At 37.6% G+C, this 18,515-nt stretch overlaps 1 protein-coding gene across 3 annotated transcripts in view; it reads right to left on the bottom strand.

Annotated features, from left to right (window-relative positions):
- The window catches only part of TRPM6 (transient receptor potential cation channel subfamily M member 6), a 225,809-nt gene that overhangs the window by 200,411 nt on the left and 6,883 nt on the right, over positions 1-18,515 (bottom strand). Inside the window, exon 1 of one of the 3 annotated variants that reach the window (XM_074206654.1) lies at positions 14,490-15,180. The exons of the other annotated variants lie outside the window; for them this stretch is intronic. The gene's annotated coding sequence lies outside the window, so the exon portion shown is untranslated. Of the gene's footprint in view, positions 1-14,489; positions 15,181-18,515 lie in introns of those variants that run through there. 3 annotated transcript variants of the gene reach the window in all.

Here is an 18,515-nt window from a genome sequence, read left to right as displayed (position 1 = left end):
AATAAGGACAGAGATTATCATTGGATATATTTGCGTCACATACTAAGATTTACCTTTTGGGATATAATGAGAAAGGAAATTTGTTTTCTTTACTCTGTACATTTATTACAAGGGTATTTCTTTACTTTGGGGTTTGGGGGTGGGAGGGAGATGAAAAGAGGGATGGAGGAGGAGAAGAGGAAAAAGGAAGGGAGTAGGGGTAGGGTTACACAAACACACACACACACCCACACACACAGACACAAAAGATTGGAAGGAATTCAGGCATGCAAAATAGCTTTGAAAATTACATGCTAAATTTTTATGTAAAGCAATAGGCAGCAGGACCCTAGTGGAGCAGAGCAAGGAGGGCAGGAGGCCAGACTGAAGAAGAGGCCTAGGCAGTCCTGGTTCATTCATTCCTGGGCTGTGCTACCGGAGGGGTGAAGGACCCCTTGGGGTTTCTAGAGGGTGTCATCAGCACTCTCAGTGAAGCTGCTGCCAGTTATAACCCACTGGTCCTCTTGATCCTACTTCTCCAACATTAAGACTGGCTGTTTAGGAAGCTATTTTGTCTTATGACCCCAGTTTAAGGCTTTGGGGCTGCTCAGAAGCTCCACCCCTTGGTGGAATGGAGTAGGGGTAGGGTGAGGTCCAACTGTTCAGGAGGCTATTTACTCAGCTGGCATAGCCTCTGAACTTACATCTTGAAAGAGGTCATGACTCTACAATCTGACCTAAAGACTGACAGCTTTGACCGTGATCATCAAGTATAGTGACACCATCAGCAAGTTTGGCTTTGAGACATTTAAATACCTTTGGAACAACATAATGAAATGGCAAGCCATCTACCACCTGGACTACTCAGGGACCACCGGCAGCAGGGAGCTTCCAGGAGCCTTTTAGGTTGCAGGTTTCCAGCTCAACCCAGAGCTGTACCGGATGGATGGCCATTTGGCAGTACTCCTACCAGGATAGGCATATGGATTCTGACAACTTCATCAGCTATTTTGTGGGCCTTGAAGACATGGGTCCGGTCTTTAAGTCTCTGAACAACGATGTCAGTGAGTAGATCCAAGTGAACATCCAAGAGTGGCTGCATCTGCCTACCTGATTGGTCATCAGCCCCCACTCCCGCCCCCCAGGACAGATATAGCCAGGACACAACCTTACCTCTCCCCTAGCAGTTCAACTGATCTCAGCCCTACCTGGGAAACCCCTGGTGCAGGCATCAATAGATGCTGATGCTGTGTTGGCCCTAGGACAATATAGGTTCACCTCTTAGGAGTCCTGCTCACATCTCACCCCAACCCCTACCTCTCAGCTCCAGAACACATACTTCTCCCCATGCTTTCCAACATCCTTGGAAGTACTCATGCTCTAATATGCTGCTAAACATGCAACTTCAGTAAGCAGGTCACATGCCGGTCACACTCTTCCCAGTATCCACATGCTTTAATGTGCTGTCCTCTCAGCTCCACCCAGAACCCCTGCAAACTATCACATGCTCTAACATGCCTGCCACTGGAACATTATGTGCTTTTACATGCTAGACATATGCCTAGCCAGATGCCATTACATATGCTCCCATACTCCCATGGGGCTCATCTGGGTCTAGTTAATGCCTTCTCCCACTCCCATGTGCTTCAGATCCCTTTTCCTCCTCTCTCAGGATGGGCCAGGGAGAGGGGGTGGAGCTTCCGAGCAGCCCCAAAGTCTTAAATAAAGGTCATAAGATAAATAAAAAAGTAGATATTTCTGATTCCATGTACAATTCTCCCCTGTTCCTCCATGCATATGGAAATACTTTTTATTTGGTGTTTAGGTTCAGAATTTTTTTTTTAGAATGAAAACAATTGCATTATCTCCTCATTTCCTTTGCCAAGGTAGGGAATTGAGAGTGTGGAACATTGGATATCATAAGACTCATTTGATGTGTTGGTTAATTTTATCAAGCTGCTTTCTTTTTTAATTTTTTGTTTGTTATATGCAAGAGGGTGATAGCAAATGTTTAACAACTGGCTTGGAATGTCCCTTTTTTTTTTTAGGTTTTTGCAAGGCAAATGGGGTTAAGTGGCTTGCCCAAGGCCACACAGCTAGGTAATTATTAAGTGTCTGAGACCGGATTTGAACCCAGGTACTCCTGACTCCAGGGCCGGTGCTTTATCCACTGCACCACCTAGCCCCCCCGGAATGTCACTTTTAAGTTCAATTTATATTATATTTATTAACATTTTCCCTGTCTTTTTTTTTAAGTCTAGACAATCAATGCAACAGTAAGTTAAATCTACTTTGTATCATTTGTCTATTTCTGAGATATAAATGTTCACACTGAAAATTTAACATTTGGCTTTCCAGATCCACTTGCTTCTGACTCTACCACAATATTGGAATTTATAAAGGATAGTTTACTGGGTAGGGGAATAGAGAAAAATATATAAAAATAAACTAAATCCATAAAATGATTTAGAGGGAAATTATTGCATCAAAAATAAATACTGCAGTGTATTTTTATTTCTTTTAATTATAGTATCAAGGAACAGTTATATATGTACTCTGCACTGTGAATAGAGCACAGACCTTGGAGCCAGGAGGACAAGAATTAGAATCTAGACTCAGACATTTGGCACTAAGTAGTTATTTGACCCTGGGCAAGTCACTTAACCCTGATTGACTCACATCCAGGAACATCTCCAGTCAACCTGATTCATATCTGACCATTGGACTGGAGGAGAAAGTGAGGCTGGTGACTTAGCACAGCAACACCCCCCCCCACTCAAATCCAATTCACATGCTTGTCATGGCAACACCTTCCTTGATATCATGATTTTCTTTGAGAATGAAGGACAAAACATAACATTTCCTCCTCTACAAAAAGAAAACCAAAATTTTATATATATATAATTCCCAGGCACTTGGAATTGAAAGAATTGAAAGAATCTTATTTTTTCTCTACTCCTCTGACATATAAATTTTTGATTCCTACAGGACTCAGCTTAGGTCACCTTCTATTGGAAGTCTGACTTTATTCCCTTAGTCATAAGTACTTCCACCTTAGTCATAAGTATTTCCGCCCCTCCTCAAGCTGTATTATATATTTTCTTTTCTGTTTGCCAATGAGAAAGGAAACTCTAAGGTCAAGGCCCTCTTTGCCTTTGTGTTTACAGATTGAACTGAAGGTTGAACTGATCTGAATCTTATATATTGTATTCACTTCCAATGGACTAACTTCACTTTCACTTAAGGAAAGTGGGGGGAGGTGGGAATGGGGCTGAGGGAATAGGATGAAAGGTTCTGAGAAAAGCAACGGAAATTATTAAAAAGTCTAGGGGAAGATTCCACTAGGTTGAACAAGAACAAGAAACACCTATGACTTAGGGATAACTGAAAGTTTTGGCTGGTTCTTTGGCATCCTGCTTTGGTGCTCTAAAGGTTGACATCTGGAGATAGCAAGGTTGCTCAGTGGATAGAGCACTGGCACCAGAATCAGGAAGACCTGAATTCAAATCTCACTTTCCTAGCTGAGAAACCCTGGGTAATTCATTTAATCCCTGTTTGCCTTAATCCATTGAAGAAGGAAAGGGCAAACCATTCCATTATCTTTGACAAGAAAACCCCATGGACAATATGATACACTGGTCACAAATACATGAATAGGACTAAACAGCATCCATGACATAAAAGGCAATTATCTGTCAAAATAACCCCGGTCAACCCCCAGTCAGAGCAAAGTCTCTAAATCTAGTCACAATGAAAACAATAACTGGCATTTTTATAACCTTTTACATGAACTGTCTCACTAGAATCTTTGAGGTTAATGTGGCTATTGTTAGACCCATTTTACATGAGAAAATTGAGTTTTAGGATATGTGATTAGACTTCAGATTAGGTCTTCTTGATTCCAAGGTCAGCACTCTGCTATGACAGTACCAAAAGTTCTTTTCTGCTAAATCCAATAGCCTTTTCTCAATTCTCGTTTTCTTTTGACACTGTTGATCATTCTCCTTATTATTCCTGTCTCTCTAAATTTTCCTCACACCATTTCTTCCTGTTTTTTTCCTTTTTCTTCTTTCTTCTCCTCCTCCTCCTCCTTCTTCCTTCATTTTTCCTTTCTTCTTTTTTCTCCCTTTTCCTTCTTCTTTCTTCTTCCATTTTCCTCCTCTTTCTCTTCCTTCTCCTTCTCTCCTTTGTTTAACCTATCTGACTGATCTTTTTCTGATTTCTTTGCTGGATCTTCCTCCAGATCACAAGTTCTAAATATAGGTGATTCTTCTGAGAAAAATCACCTGGCCCCCTTTGTTTTCTCTTTCTATTTTACTTTCCTTTGATGATCTCATCAGCTCTTATAGATTTAAATATCATCTCTATGCTGATAATTCTAAAATTTACCTAGTCCTATCCAAAAGAAAATTCATTATCTTTTACCCTAAATCCTGCTCCTCCCTTCTCAATTACTGTCCAGGATAACACCATTCTCCCAGTTCCTAAGGCTTGCAATCTAGTAGTCTACCTGGATTCTTCACTATCTCTCAATTCCCATATCTAATCTATTACCTAGGCTCATTTATTTTTACCTTTGCAAGATCTGTCCCTTCTCTCCTCTGACACTGCCAGCTCTCTAGTGTATTCCTCCATCACCTAGCCTCTATTTTTTCCCCCACTTCAATCTATCCTCCAAAGTGATTTTTTTTAAGGCACATGGCCAATCATACCATCCTTTACTCAGTAAGCTCTAGTGACAGGGGTCACCCAGGAACAAATACAAATTGTTTGGCATTCAAAACCCTTCATAACTTAACTCCCTCCTACTTTTTCAGTCTTCTTATACTTCACTCCTCAAAATATACTTTTCAAACTAATTACAGTAGCTTTCTAGTTGTTCCACAAGCAAGACACTACATCTCTCTGCTCCAGACATATTTTTCTGACCCTCTCTAATGCCTGGAAAGTTTTCCCTCCTCAACTCTGCCTCCTGACCTGATTTCCTGGTTTCCTTTTAAATCTCAACTAAAATCCAATTTTAACAGGAAACTTCTCCCAATCCCTCTTAATTTTAGGGCCTTCCCTATTTATCTTGTATATAGTTTGCTTTGATATATCTGTTTACATAAAATCTCCTTCATTGAATTGTAAACTCCTTGAGGTCAGTGATTATCTTTTACCGCATTGCCAAAATATAGCAGGTACATAATAAATGTGTTTATTGATTGATACCAATAGTTTTATATATTTACTATTGTTTTTCCACCTTTAAAAAACAATAAATTGTTCTTTAAAAAAAGATTTCCAAGTACCTAAAATATATTTTTTTAAAAAGAGCCAATTTCCTAAAAAGATTTCTTATCACACTAAAAATATCCTGCTCAATTGGAAAGTTATGAGGAATTATATATCAATGCTACCTGAGGAAAAAAAAATCAGCAGTTAATGTATGACTGTCTCTGAATTTCGTGAAGTTACAGTCTGATGGACACAGACCTCATTGAAAGGCTTATACTCTAACCTTTTCCAACTTAATAAGATCCAATAGACCTTTCTCTCTGCTGATGTAGTTTTTGAGAATGCAGATTCTCATCTATATTAGAATAAAGGATTGGAAAAGGAATTAAATAATTTATATCTTTCTTTTTTTTTTTAAAAAAAAAAGAGTATTTTAATTTGTCCTTGTTATTGAACAGTATGTGACCAGGAAATTTGAGGGTAGAATCAGACCTCAGAGACTTATTAGCTATGTGACCTTGGAAAAGTCTCTTAATCTCTCATCTCCAATGGTTCAGTCAATAAACATTTATTAAGTAGCTACTACTGTGCTATGCTCTGGAGTTATAAAAAGAAGCAAAATATTCCCTGTCCTCAAGGAATTCACTATCTAGGGGCAACAAGGTGATTCAGTGGATAAAGCACTAGCCCTGGAGTCAAGAGGACCTGAATTCAAATATGACTCAAATACTTGACATTACTAGCTGTATGACTTCGGACAAGTCACTTAACCCTGATTTCATCCTCCTGGAGAGACATCATGCAAATAAATATAAACAAAGCAAGCTATAAAAAGGAAAAGTAGGGAATAATTAATAGAGGAAAGTTTTAATTAATTTAATTAATTTAAATTAATAGAGGAAAGATTTAAGAGGGGTTGAGAAATCCATCCAGTAGAAGAAGGGATTTTAGTTGGGACTTAAAGCCAGGGAAGCCAGTAGGAGGAGGGAGAACATTCCATGCACAGGGGCCAATCAGAGAAAATTCCAGTGCTAAAAGGTGAAATCTTTTGTTCATGGAACAGCAAGGACAAGGATGACAGTGTCCTTGGAAGAGTTGGTTATGAAGTAAGGTATAAGAAGGCAGTTTATTCATGTATAAAATAAAATGGATATAATAATAATAGCATCTACCATACTGAGCTGTTGTGAGAATTTAAAAAGGCAATAGATGTAAAGTGTTTGGTAAACTTTAAAGAGATATATGTTAGTTATAATAATAATAACATTATTATTGGGGAGATAGGTGTTCATTTTCCTGCTTCTGATACAGGTTGCCTGTCTGATCTTAGGCAAGTCACTTAACTCCTCAATATCCAAGGCAGTTCTTTAAGACTGAAGACTTTAATAGACTGATAGAGAACAATGGTTGCTTTGTGGTCCTTTGGAAATAGTTCCACAGAGCCCAGCTAGGGGTACTAGTCTTCAGGTAGAAAATAAATAAATTGAAGGATGTTAACTGTCAAACCGATTTCATGAGCATGATGCCTCCCCAAATTATGTGGAACTTTCTATAATAATGGCATTTGTGAACTTCCCTAGGGGTCCTCATTCCTCATAACAATGTATGCCCTGAACAAAAAAGGGGGGAGAGCTAGAAAGCATTAAATTAGAATATTCTAGTTTTCATTGGGTACCTATGGGGAAGAAAATCTCCCTCAGATGGAATTTTTACGTGGTGGCAGATAAAGCACTCAAAAGTTGGAGGGAAAAGAAACTAGAAATGTCCAAAGCAAGGGAAGAGAGAAAAACCTTCAAGGAATATGTAACCTTCAGGTTTCAGAGAACTGATTGTTAAATGTCATTGTGAGTATTTACACATTGGCAAATGCTCCTCATTAGGACTTGCTTTGTTGTTTTCTTGATTATTTTGAAGAAAATGTTGATACAATGTAAATTAAACTTTAAAATATATTGGAAATGCCAGACTTTAGAAAAGTCTGGAAAGACTTTCATGAAAACTGATGCTTGAGTGAAGTGAACAGAATCAGGAAAACATTGTACACTTTAACAGTAACAAGCTCCTCTCAGCAGTCCAGTGATCAAAGACAAGCCTGAAAGACCTGTTATGGAAAATGCTATCTACATCCACAGCAAAGCATACTGTGTTCATTTTTTAATGTTTTTTTTATTCTCATTTCCCCTCCCTTAGTTCTAAGTCTTCTCTCACAACATGACTAATATGAAAATATTTTAAACACAATTGTACATATAAATAAAACCTATATCTATGTCTATCTAACCTATATTAGATTGCTCACTCCATGGGGAAAGGAGAGGAAAGGAAGGGTGGTAGAAAAGTGTGGAGCTCAAATGCTAGCCAAAGAATAAATACAGAAAACTATCTTTGCATGTAATTTGAAAAATAAAATTTTTAAAAGTATGTTGTTAGTACATTTTTTTGGAATTAAATATTTACCTGGACAGCCCTGCAAGTCTGAGTATCCAGTACAACCTAGAAGAGAGAGTGCCAAGACACTAGGTAGAGAATATCATCTCTAGTGAATATTGTTCAAATTGTTGCTTTAATTCTCTAAACTTCATGACAGCAATATCCATATATTTATTTTCCATTCCTATCCCTGTTCCCCTTTATCATAGCCAGGAGAATATATTATTCCATGACAAAAGTCACTTTAGGGTTTTGCAAAGCAAATGGGGTTAAGTGGCTTGCCCAAGGCCACACAGCTAGGTAATTATTAAGTGTCTGAGGTCAAATTTGAACCCAGGTACTCCTGACTCCAGGGCCGGTGCTTTATCCACTGTGCTACCTAGCTGCCCCTGACAAAAGTCACTTTAAAAAGATTCATAAGGAACTTCTATTTCACTCAGTCTATTTAGCTGACTGACTAAAATAATTCTCACTCCTATTCCAACAGACACATTTTCAGAAGAAAGAGTAGATAATTTCTTTTTTTTAAATAAAGTTTAGTGATCTTTTGCTTTTTCATAACACAATCATTAGTATATTCCCCCCAGAAAAGTATACAGTAAAAAGTAACTACCAATAATGATCTTGTCGAATATATGCATCATTCATTCAACTAAAACATTTATTAAGGACCTTGTACTCATCTACTTCTGTCTGGCTAGACAGATCCATGATCTATGTGTTACACTCTATCAGAAGTTTGGGTCTGATTTCAAATCTGATCTCAGACACTTGTTGATACTTTCTAGCTATGTGACCTTAAGCAAGTCATTTAGATTTTTCAAGGCAATGGGGTTAAGTGGCTTGCCCAAGGCCACACGGCTAGGTAATTATCAAGTGTCTGAGGTCAGATTTGAACCCAGGTACTCCTGACTCCAAGGCCAGTGCTCTATTCACTGTGCCACCTAGCTGCCCTGAGCAAGTCATTTAAACCTGATTGCCTCAAATACAGTACCATAGTCCAGTTCATATCTGATCTATATCTGGCCACTGGACCTAGATGGCTCCATAGGAGGAAGTGAGGCTGGTTACTTAGCACAGCACCTCCTCACTCAAATCCAATTCACTGGCATGTAATGGCACCACCTCCCTGATGTCTTGGTCTTCTTAGAGAATGAAGGACAAAACAACATTAAAACTGTGTGCTGTTATTTTTCTAGGCACTTTATAATTGTTATCTCATTTGATCTTCACAATCGCTCTGGGAGGTAGATGCTATTATTATCCTCATTTTTAGTTGAGGAAATAGATACAATCAGAGGTTAAATGACTTGTCCAAGGTCAACTACTGAGGTCTGAAATAGGAATTGAACTCAGGTTTTCTTGTACTCTATCCACTGTACCACCTAGCTGCCCTAACCTCACCCCTTCTAAGCCCCACTCCTCTCTTTTCTGTGTACTTTAGAAATGTTTCTTTCATAATCTTTTCTTTCTTCTTTTTTGCATCACTAGCATACCTACAACACACACACACACACACACACACACACACACACACAGACACACAAGCACACATATGCCAAATAAGTTCTTCTTTGTAATAAATAATTATCACAAAGAAAAACAAAGCTACTCCATGTCTAAAAAGTATTATATTTTATTCTGTACCTCTAGTCCTCTACCTCTCTGTCATGAGGGAGTTTCTCACCTTTCTGCTAGAGAATAAAAAAAAAAGAAGATGCTCATATCTTCACCAAGCCAAGGCTGGTCATCGCAATCACTACTCTTTTGTTTTTTTTTTAAAGAAATATTTTATTTATTTGAATTTTACAATTTTTCCCCTAATCTCGCTTCCCTCCCCTCACTCCACCACAGAAGGCAGTCTGTTAGTCTTTACATTATTTCTATGGTATACATTGATCTAAGCTGAATGAATCACTACTCTTTTCTGGTGCAATAACTGTACTGATTTTGTAGTGTTCTCCTGGCTCTGTTTATTTCACACCACATTTATTTATCAACATATCTTCAATAGGAGGAAATGATTCTTGGAATATGACCTTGGGTAAAGAAAAGATGATGCCTTCAAGTTCTGTGATAATTTGATTAACTATTGTACCAAGAAGTTCAAGAATGGTAGCTTCCAAAACTGGAAAGGGCTGCAACATTTTTTTTTATGAACAGCTAGGTGGCACAGTGGATAAAAGTAACCTGGCCTGGGATCAGGAAGATCTGAGTTCAAATTCAGCCTAAAACACATAGTAGCTCTGTGATCTTGGTCAAATCACTTAACTCTCTTTCCCTTGGTTTTCTCACCTGTCAAATGAACTAGAGAAGGAAATGACAAGCCACTTTAGTGTCTTGGCCAAGAAAATCCCAAACAGGTTCATGAAGTGTCAGAGACAACTGAACAACAAAAAAAAAAAAACCTTTTAAGAGTTTTACAGAGCAATGATTGCTTAACATAATTTTATTTTATTCTGGCAAGCCGTACTAGAGACACATTCTCAAAGGGAGCCAAAAAATAAAGTTGCCTGCCTTTGAGACACCCAGTGACATGCCTGGCTCCCTGCCCAATGTCAATCCTCACACCTGGGGCCACTTAGTCCTTACCCGTAGCTCAATCTCACCCCAGACAGGATCTGGGACCATTCCAACTCCATAGACAAGTAAAGTATATAGCTCCATAGTTCATTTGGTGTCAAGAAAATTTTCTGTTAATTCACATTTCAGGATTTGGTTTAGCTTTTTTTATTTGTCTCCAAGTCCAAGATGAATCAGAAAATAAAGCTCCAAAAAGTAAAAGGGTAGAGACCTGAAATCTTCCCAAATACTCGGAAGGCATTCTTCCCTTTAATCTAGAGACTGCTTGAGGCAAGGGGTTTCTAAAGAGATGCCCTGGCAGATTCCAAATTCCTTGGCAATGCTATGTAACTAGGCAAACAAAAGGTGCTATTATGATTCTTACTATTTTTATTAATGATAAAACAAGGACGGTCCACCCATATCATGGCAGGGACAGCCAGGCCAGAACCCAGATGTCCCATTAAATTCCTGCATGGTGAAAGGATACACCTACTAATTGCATACCACATTTCTCTGCTACTGCTTATTAAAACTCACAGATAAATGGAGGTTTAGAAATCATTAAGGTCAGACCCTCTCATTTTATAAATTATGAAACATGATGCCCAGAAGGTCAGGAATTGTAGCCAAAGTTACACAGCTAGTTAGTAGACCAGTTGGTCCAAAAGACTAAGTTTCCAAACATCTAGTCTGGAATTACTGTCACTAAGGATTTCCAGTCTGGTGCCTTCATTGCTAGAGAATGGAAGCTGCATTTACTTCTCCAAATTGGATTTAAGAATTGGCTGTGACAACTGTCTCCAGTTTCTTAAATACTTCCCCTCTTTTCCCTTCTTTTCCTTTCTCCTTGAAACTTAGACACAAATGAGACCCGTGAGAATTGCAGTTCTCAGAGGTTTGAAGAGCTGGAGGGTTGGGGAAACCAGATATCAACTTTGGTATTATAGTGATATAACTTCAACAGAGATCAACATGCTCCATCAAAGCTATACCTGGTGAAATTACTTGCACTGACAAAAAAAAAACAGTGAAATTTTTGAAGCAGGAATGAATTAGAGCCCTTCCCCATGGGACTGGGCATGGACCTGGTCCCTTGCTAAGGACTCATATGCACAAATCAGCAACCCCTGAATGGTGTCTTGGTATCTCTGACTAGTGTGGTATCAAAGAGGATTAGCTAGTATCATTAGTGATGGACTCTCTCAGAGTACCATCCCCCTTTCTCCTCTTCCCACCCCAATAGGATATAAGAAGAGTTTTGAGGGGCTCCAACTCAAATTCCAGTGAAAGGGAAAAAAAATTTTCCCTCTTACCTGTCAGTGATAGTTACAATCACAGATCTTCTGGAATATGGACTTGCCTATGAGAGTCTATATCCCCAAATCTCCTCAGAGCATTTCATCTGCTTGGTTGTTCTTCCCTGAACACAGGTGTACAACCTGCAACAAACATGGAGTCTGCCAACCTTAACCTTGGGAGTTCAACAGTTCTTAGGTTCATGAGTTGATTCCAGCTATCTGGTAGAATGTGATTCCTATAATAACATTGTTTCTTTGAGGAAAAGATAATCACTGAGACCCATCCTGAACCTAGGTAGGCTTGAAGAGCCAAAGCCTACCTCACCAGTAAGTCTGGACTTTTTGAATTGCTCAGATAGCAAATGAAGTTAAATGTCTTCAGCAGTCCCACAGATGTCCTATCACTTTGGGGAGAGATAACAATGATGTTGGAGTGCTTTTGTTTTATTACATCTTTCCACAGATGAGGAAACTGAGGCAAACAGCAGTTAATGAAGCCAAATTTCCTTGGAAATACTTGATGCTGGATTTGAAGTCAGGTCTATCTGATTCTAGGTTCAGTGCTTTGTCCACCCAACTGTCTCTTAAAAATAATAAAATTAAACAATAAGCATATTATTAAATCATACTAAAATAAAATGTGGGAAGCTGTAATAAGCTATTGCTATTATTATTATTATTATTATTATTATTATTATATTCAAACATATACAAAAAAGTGTTCATGAATCTTTTATGTTCTAAGCATTTCTTTGGTGGTGGAAGATATAGCTGTACTATACCTGATATCCATTTTATATACTGAATAGTTTTTTCTAGAAAGGACTTCATTAATCCATTTTGGAGAGACCCTAGACACAAAAAATATCTAACTTTTTTCTGGGAAACACCCTTAACCTGGACCTTATATCACATTTTAATTCCTTAAGACTGCACAAAAACAGATTCTTTCTTTTTTTTTAACTGTAGATCTTTTTGTTTGTCTTAAATATTTTATTTATTTTGAGTTTTACAATTTTTCCTCTAATCTTACTTCCCTCCCCCATCCCCAACAGAAGGCAATTTGCTAGTCTTTACATTGTTTCCATGGCATACACTGATCCAAACTGAAAGTGATGAGAGAGAAATCATATCCTTAAGGAAGAAACATAAAGTCAGACAATAAGATATCAGGGTTTTTTTTCCTAAATTAAAGTTAATAGTTCTTAGTCTTTTTTCAAACTCCACAGTTCTTTCTCTGGATACAAATGGTATTCTCCATCGCAGACAGCCCTAAATTGTCCCTGAGCAAGTCCATCAAGGTTGATCATCACCCCCATGTTGCTGTTAGGATATACACTGTTTTTCTGGTTCTGCTCATCTCACTCAGCATCAGTTCATGCAAATCCCTCTAGGCTTCGCTGAATTCCCATCCCTCCTGATTTCTAATAGAACAATAGTGTTCTATGACATATATATACCACAGTTTGTTAAGCCATTCCCCAGTTGAAGGACATTTACTTGATTTCCAATTCTTTGCCACCACAAACAGGGCTGCTATGAATACTTTTGTACAAGTGATGTTTTTATCCTTTTTCATAATCTCTTCAGGGTATAGACCCAGTAGTAGTACTATTGCTGGATCAAAGGGTATGCACATTTTTGTTGCCCTTTGGGCATAGTTCCAAATTGCTCTCCAGAAAGGTTGGATGAGTTCACAAAAACCAGATTATTTCAATTTATTTTTGAATGGATGTTGATTTCTTCCATGAGGGAAGACTTTAAAGGAAAACATGCTCCACTAATGCAACAGGCAACTTCCCGGTAATAAAGACTTTAAAAAGTTATCTGGGATACAGAAAGTCAAATAACTTGTCCATGGTCAGATAGCTAACATTAGTCAGATTCAGGATATGAATATATTTTCTGGAAGTCAAGGTTAATTCTTTATTCGATGAATGATGCTACCTCTCTGAATCATCAGCAGTAGCATCTTGTTGTTGTTGGTAGCCCAAAATTGTAATTTCAACAGTGTGTGAGAATGAATTTCTAACAATGCAGATTTGCAAAGGTTCTGCAACTTAGAGCCTTTGGAGTTGCCTGGGGGTCCCTGATTAGTTAAGTGACTTCCCCAGGATCACATAGTAAGTCTGTGTCAGAGGCTAAACTGAACACAAATTGTTTCTATCCACTACATCATACTGCCTCTCATATTTATCAATAAGTCAGGCAATTAAATACTACTAATTCTTGTCTGAGTCATCTTTCAAAAATCATATTCTCTATGGCTTAAATGAAAGTGACAATATTTTTCTCAAAGACAGAGTGACAGAGGTTTAAAGGTGGTTTTTAAAATACTCATATGAAACATCAGATGAATATTTCTCAATCTAATAACTGAGATTATATCCTTTAATGACTATTAAAGCCCCTCTGATTACCCCCATATTTAATAATATATAATATAATATAATATAATATAATATAATATAATATAATATAATATAATATAATATAATATAATATAATATAATATAATATAATATAATATAATATAATATATAATACCCCCAATCCTGATGAAAGTGAGATGGGGGAGAATAAAGGAGTCAAGAAGAGAAGGAAATAAGAAAGAGAAAAGTAGGCTATGAGAGCTGTACTTCACTAGCTCTTTGGCTCAGCATCAGGTCCTGCTCTGGTTGTGATCTGAACTTAACAATTGAATCTCCCAGTGGTCAATGCCTTCAACTTTACCCTTATCCCAATCCTATCCCCATTTCCCCCAAACAGAACAACTAACTAAATGTTCTTGGGAATGTCACTTAACTACAGAAGAGAGTCTCAGATTTCTCATCTGTAAATTGGGGAATTGTGAGAGAGATGCCTTGAAAACCTTAAAGTGAGACTCACGTAGAAAACAGACAGTACACACTTCTTATATATATATTGACTCGTGCTCTGGTCAGAACTACTGAGTTCAGAGGTTTCCCTGCCATTGGACAAATGGAGCATACTCACTGGCTTGTGGCACAGCTAGGTGGTACAGTAGATACAGTCTGGAGTCAGGAAGATTCATCTTCCTGAGTTCAAATCTAGCAAGTCACTTTGCCTCAGTTTCCTCATCTATAAAATGAGCTGGAGAGGGAAATGACAAATCACTCCAGTATCATTGCCAAGAAAATCCCAAATGGGGTCACAAAGAGTTGGATGACAACTCATTGGCTTATATAGATATGATTTAAGGATATCCAGAGATGGAAGTTAGCAGCCTCTAGATAGTTCTACCACAAAACAGCTGCTCTGCCCACCCCCCAGCCTCAGGACCCTCTTGGATCCTGGGGATGCAGGAAGTTCAGTTTAAATAGGATCTGTTTGACTTGACTATCCTTATTTACCACAAAGAAGGATCTTTAGTGTTAGTAATTTGGAGGGAGAATTATTGGTGAAGGAAAAAATAGTAATAGTGACCCTCCAAAAAAAAGAAGAAAAGAAAGAAGAGCCGATGCGTCATTAATGCGTCATTAAAATTATAAACAGAAGACAGCTGAAGGAAGTTCAGAATAGAGACACAGACAAGGTATGTAACATATAAGCTAAGATACTAAATTTGAAATATTTTAAAAAATAATAATAGCTAACATTAATGTACTCCTTTACAGATTACAAAATGTTTTCCAAATGGTATCTCATTAAATCACCCCCATACTGGGAAGTAGGTGTTATTGCTATCTCCATTTTACAGATGTGTAAATTGAGGCAAACAGAGGTCAGGTGGTTTACTCAGGCTGACACACTAGCAAGTGTCTAAGATCAGGTTTAAACTCATTTTCCTGACTTTACTGTGCTACCTGGTTGATTTTCTAAAAAACAAAAATAATAAGCTTATGTAGAAGAGATTCATGCTTTCTTATGAAATTCTATTTTTTGTTCTTTGTATGGGGAATACTCATATTTGTTGATGTTTGCCATGCTACAAAAAGCAAAATTTAGGGGTGGCTAGGTGGTACAGTGGACAGAGCACTGGCCCTGGAGTCAGGAGTACCTGGGTTCAAATCTGGCCTCAGACAGTTAATAATTACCTAGCTGTGTGGCCTTGGGCAAGCCACTTAACCCCATTTGCCTTGCAAAAAAAAAAAAGGTCAGAAACTAAAGCAATATAGAACGAGTTGCCTGAGATCAGAAAGTAAATTGGTAATAGAGCTTAGAATGTAGAAATTATAATGCTATTATTGTTGTCTTTGGTGTCTGGCACATCATAAGAACTTAAAAATACTTGCTGAGGGAATGAAGGAATATACCCCTTTTCGTTACATACATCAATCCCAATGGGTTTCCTAAGGCCATGTATATGCTAAAAAAAATTGGCAGAATTTTATCACTCTGAGATACTGTGCTTCCAATCTTAAAAGGCTCCATGCCACAAAAAAAAAAGCCCAAAGTTTAATGGGCCATACTAGATCTTAAATGGACAGAAATTTCTCACATACCTTTACAACTCTCACCATCATTTTCTTGAAGCCCAAGAATGCCTATTTATCAACCAATCAGAAATATGCTATGGAGCTGTTTCTAGAGAACCACTAGAGTCAACGCACTTTTTTTTAAATAAAAAAAGGTTCTAGAAAATCACTTAACCTCTTTTAGCTTCAGTTCCTTCATCTGTAAAATGGAGCCCCTACTTTACAATGCTTTTGAGGCTATCAAATAAGATTATATAATATATAATATAAAGCACTTTGCAAACTTCGATCAAAATGTTACATGTTAGATAGCATTACCTTTTGTTTTCTCATCACTATCCCACTACCTACTAAATATCTTCCTCCCATCTCCCTATATATTATATATATAAGTTTATGTATACCATATATGTATATGTGTGTGTGTGTGTATCTTTCCAATGGTAACAAAGATTTTTAAAATTTTATTTTCCCCCAATTACTTGTAAAGATAATTTTTAATTTTTTTTTTAATTTTGAGTTCAACATTTTCTTCCTCTCTTATTTTCTTTTCAGTATTTTTTTGCCACCAGCACAAAAATTGCTGATATATATCTATATATTTAAAAATATATAATATAGGAATGTACATGATTTATCTGACTATCCTTTTTATTTTTGACTGTGAGCAATGGAATCTCTATGTCAAATGGAACATTTTAGGTTGTTGCTGCTGTTGTTGATTTTTATTTTTTATTTTTAGAGGAATCCCAAATGACTCCAGAATTTTGGAACCAAATAACTTAGCCAGCACCACAGTTCTGTCTTTCCAAGGCACTACCAACCCTGATTATTTCCCTATTAGGCAATCTTTGCTGGATGTGAGTGACACTTTAGAGTTATTTTTAATTTACATTCTATGATTATTAGTTATTTGGACCAATCTTTCATATGGTTGTTAGTTTTCAACTCTCCCAATTTGAAGATAAGAAACAGGGGCTCAGAAAGATTAAATGCTTATCCAAGATTAGAATATGGGAGTATACCACACTAAGATTTCTGTTGTCTAAGGAACATTAAGAATTAATATAATACCAATGTTCTGTAGTGGAATTCCCTACCTTATGTGAGAGTAAGCTATTTTTAAGTATACAGCTGTTACAGAATTGCTTGCAATACTAATAAACAAAAGTTATCTGAATAAAAGAAAGATTGCCATAATCCTAACTCATGATGAAGGATTTTTTTCTTCCCTGTTTCCTCAGCACTGGACTCAACTGAAGCTAGTGTGAAAAGGATCTCAATTGCTTTCAGCTCATCCATGAATCCCTAGTGGAGACAGTCCAGAACTTTAATCCAAGAGTCTCAATCCCAATCACTGGAGCCAGAATGACTTGAGTTCAAGCCTTACCTTTGACACCTACTGGTTGTGTAACCTTGGGCATGTCACACTGCTCTTGGCAATTAAAACTATGAGTTGCAGAGAAGGTGGGGACTGACATTGGTAGAAGGAATTTCTTTTATCCGAGGGGTCCCTATATCTGTGTGTGATTTGTCTGTGTGTTCACTGAAGACCCTATTAATGTGGATGTAACGAGAGAAGAGGGAGGGGAAAGAGAGGGAAACAGGAGAGAGAGAAAGAGAGAGAGAGAGAGAGAGAGAGAGAGAGAGAGAGAGAGAGAGAGAGAGAGAGAGAGAGAGGAGAAAATGCTGCCTTTGGAATCAGGCAGAGTTTAAACTACATCTGACATGTACTAGCTGTGTAATCCTGGGAAAGTAATAATCTTGATATGCACTAGACATCCTCAGGAACAGTCGTAAACACCATTGCTGAGCATACCTCTTCCTGTTTTATACCTTCCTTGACAATAATCAAAGGTCATCGAACTATTAAATCTTTCAAGGAATCTTATATGATTTTATCACACCCATGGGAGTAACCTTGATGGAGGAGAGCCTTTGGAATGACATTTTGCTTAACCTAATAAAATACTTTTAAAAAAATTGTCAACAAGTAATAAATACAGTGGGATCTTGAACAGCTAGATGTGCGGTGGATAGAGCACTTGTTCAGGGGGACCTGAGTTTAAATCTAATCTCAGGGAGCAGTTAGGTGGTATAATGGATGGAGTACTGACCCTGATGGATCTGAGTTCAAATGGGTGAGTCATCTAATTCTGACAGCCTTAAAAAAAAAATAAGATATAGTCTGCTATAGAATATTATTTGTAAAAACTTTGTTTATTCTATTTCTATATCTTTTTAAAGTATTGGTGGGGTAATGAGGTTAAATGACTTGCCCAAGGTCACACAGTTAGGAAGTATCAGGTCCTCCTGATCAAGAGTTGGTGCTTTTCCACTGTGCCAACTAGCTTTCCCTCTTTTCTCCTATCTTGATCAATAAATAAGATCTAGACCTGTGATTTCATTAGTATGGGGATTTTTAAGTGAAGAAACCAGTACAGGTCAGAACCTTCTTAAAATTTATAATCTCAGATCATAAAGAAGTTGACTTCTCTGTATCATATAGTAAGTATGGGTCAAATCAGAATCTAAGTTGTCTTCCTGGATTCAAGGCCAATTCTCTAGCCATTAAACCACAGTG

The sequence above is a fragment of the Macrotis lagotis genome, chromosome X, assembly GCF_037893015.1.
Source record: "Macrotis lagotis isolate mMagLag1 chromosome X, bilby.v1.9.chrom.fasta, whole genome shotgun sequence".
NCBI classification, from domain to species: domain Eukaryota; kingdom Metazoa; phylum Chordata; class Mammalia; order Peramelemorphia; family Peramelidae; genus Macrotis; species Macrotis lagotis.
Note: the sequence above shows the minus strand (reverse complement) of the source record. Positions and strands in the feature narration are given on the sequence as shown.